Source organism: Harpia harpyja, chromosome 12 (assembly GCF_026419915.1).
Source record: "Harpia harpyja isolate bHarHar1 chromosome 12, bHarHar1 primary haplotype, whole genome shotgun sequence".
In the NCBI taxonomy this organism is placed as follows: domain Eukaryota; kingdom Metazoa; phylum Chordata; class Aves; order Accipitriformes; family Accipitridae; genus Harpia; species Harpia harpyja.
Window position 1 is genome coordinate 37,058,115 of NC_068951.1, and position 2,900 is coordinate 37,061,014.

The window sequence follows — 2,900 nt, forward strand, 5'->3', positions numbered from 1 at the left end:
AAAAAGGAAGGGTGGAGGGTGCTTGCAGGGCTGCATAGCTGTAAGCGCATCAAGTTACACCGGAGCATGCATTGCACTTCCAGCGCTAACAAGGAGCTACAGACCCTTAGGTGTCCTCTGCCCAGCTGGTAATGACAGAAAGAAAGAGAGAGATCCACCTGAGGCCAACATGCTGAAAACGCCTGCTCACACGCAGCAGCAGCCATGGTTTTAGTGCGTGCTCAGAATGGAAATCCCCAAATCTACAAAGAGCAGAAAAAACTCAAATCTGAAAAGCCACCTCTGCAATCTGGGGTTGTATGTATGCAGCAAGCAAACACAGATCTTTACAAACACATTAAGCGAGGTCCCTTTGATCTTTCCCACACTCGTTTACGGCTCCTGCTGGCCATCATGGCTGAAGGACATTTAAGCAGTGGTTGAATGTCACATCCATAAAGTAAAGCTTTCATGTATCTTTTGGAGCCTTGGTTGAAAAATTAACTTAAATACCAACAGTCAGATTATGTTCTTGGGGCATAAAGCATGATTACAGAAAACAAAGTATGGAAAGATGTTTAAAGTGAGAACAGTGACAGCAAAAACCACACAAACTGCCGACTCGGTGGCAAAAACATTTCTACAGTACAGACGAAGCAGCCCAGCTGCCAGGATCATCTGCACAGCCCTTGGCAATGAGACATCCAGACACAAGGGACTTTCCCGCAACCTTCTTGGACTACAAACCACCCAAACCTGCCCATTCACGGGGCCAAGCAGAAGTCGTGGCACTTTGGGAAGCCGCATCGTTGCAGGGCACCCTGGGGTGGGAAACCCGCTCACCCCAGATCCAGGTACCCCACTCGCGGAGCTGTGTCCTGTGCTGTCTGCAGGCTGCTCCTGTGGGTGGGAGCCACGGGGCTTTGCCAACCAGCACAAAACCAGCCACAATCCTCCACCTGCAGATGGGCTGGTGTGTAATACTGATGGGGCTTGGTTTTCTTTTCCATCATCTCCAATGTTGCCTTGATTCAGAACAAATGAAAGTGTTGAGTGTCTCCAAAAGCTCCAAATAACTTGTGTTTTCTCATCTTATGCCCCCTGCTCCGTGCATTACTCTTTTGTGACTTCCCTTGCCCTGCATCTAGAGGAGAGATTACAAGTTGCACCATCAGCAGCCAAGCAAGGTCTAAGCCACAAGGAAGGATCTGAGTCATCTCCCTGAGAGAATATTTTAGCCATACATCATTGTTTGTTTTCAGGCAAACCAGTACAATTATGCAACATAAATTCTTTTAAAGCATTTGGGACTTCAGTTCAATTTAAAATCCTGTAGGTTTTATGGCCAGAATGAGTGATTACTAAGTGTGTGCATACAAATGAAGACTTAGGAAGAAGCATGTGGGGAGGATGAAAGGGCATGTGGAGCCTCACACACAGGCTGGGCAAGCTCTGGCCAGGCTTTAACAGGGGATGGGAGATACGAAGAGCCCACGTCAAAAGGTGGGTTACGGAGCACAGTTTTGCTCTCCCAGTGCGGTGAGCACTTTCTGTGAGAACAAGGCCTGACTGTGATCTCCTGCAAGTGCATTTCCTTCAGTAGAGCCAGGTGACTTTGCCTAGATTAACTCCTGATTTATGCTGGCTTAAATGGGGATGAAAATCTGATCTATTTAAAAACAAGACTCGGTTACAACAGGAATAGAGGGAGACATTAAAATGTCTCCAATCTAAATATTTTATTGCTCCAGGAAAGTGTTAAGCCAGAAGTATAAGGCTCAGATGCAGCCGGCCGGCTGGAGGCTCCCTGTTCGCCCTGGGGCAGGGAGGATGGCCGGGGTGAGGACACAGCCCTGGCACCTTGAGCCTGTTGAGTCCTTGCTCCATCACAGAGTTGCCATAGGGCTGCGGGGGAAATCACAGGCATGGCTGAGATGCTTTTACCACCACCCTCTGCCTCCTTCCCCTCCCAAGGCAGGGGACCACATGGGGGTTTTGTCCCTTTGACCTCACAGGGTGACAAAGGCCCCTGTCTTACCTTCCTTTTCCTTTGCTTTAACTAATAGATGGAAAACAAATCCCCCCCTTCAAGCACAAACTCATGCAATCCGTTCCTGCATGAGCAATACGCAAAGCCCAGATGTGTAACCTGGAAAGCTGCATCCAGATCCAGCAGGACCTGCTCGGTGCCGAGCATAACCACCAGTCCCGGGGCCGGTGGGGCAGGAGGCAACTGGGAGGAAACACACGCCAAACCCATCCTCTCCAGTACCCAGCACAGCCTCGGCACTCAGCGCTGTCTGCTGCGGTGGAAAACATACACAGCTATTAAAACATTACCAGGAGCAGGATGAAAGAAGTCACGAGTTCAGCGCTTGCAAAGAAAATCAGATTGTCAAGAATAGTTTTTTCATCATCATCATCGTCATCATCATCACTACTATTTAAAGATTCAGTGCTTACTGTCGTGCTGTTATGTGAGACTCAGCCACCACTGTACAAACAAGGTCTTGATCCTTGGGAACTGCAGACCCCAGTGAGAGAACCAGTAGCTAGAGACGCAACAAGCAGAAAGCAAGGAAAAAGATCCCAAAGCTTGGCTTAACATGCTTTCTTTAAAATGTACTCTCATGATCTTGGGAGGCCTGGCAAATAAATTAAAGTTTACAATGCCAGCTACCTATTTACTTATTTCTCCTTCTGTATAAAGGAGTGGAGTTTACAGTATTTTTTTTTTTCCCTCCCTTTTTTTAGGGGAATATACAGACAGATTTGTATCTCCACATTCATTTTTTACTTACACAGATGTAAACTCCACTAAAGCTCGGGGAATTATTGACAACGGATACTGAGGCAATCCAAGGCCAGACTCTGACCTATTGATTTCCCCAAGATTGCACAGAACGTATGTAGTTCATTGC

General features: G+C 47.5%; 1 long non-coding RNA gene across 1 annotated transcript; it reads left to right on the top strand.

The window, feature by feature from the left end:
• Positions 1 to 942: 942 nt before the first annotated feature.
• LOC128149250 (uncharacterized) lies at positions 943 to 2,381 on the top strand. The gene is made up of 2 exons (XR_008237584.1): positions 943 to 1,482; positions 2,072 to 2,381. It is a non-coding gene; the product is annotated as an uncharacterized LOC128149250 (long non-coding RNA).
• The last annotated feature ends 519 nt before the right edge of the window (positions 2,382 to 2,900 follow it).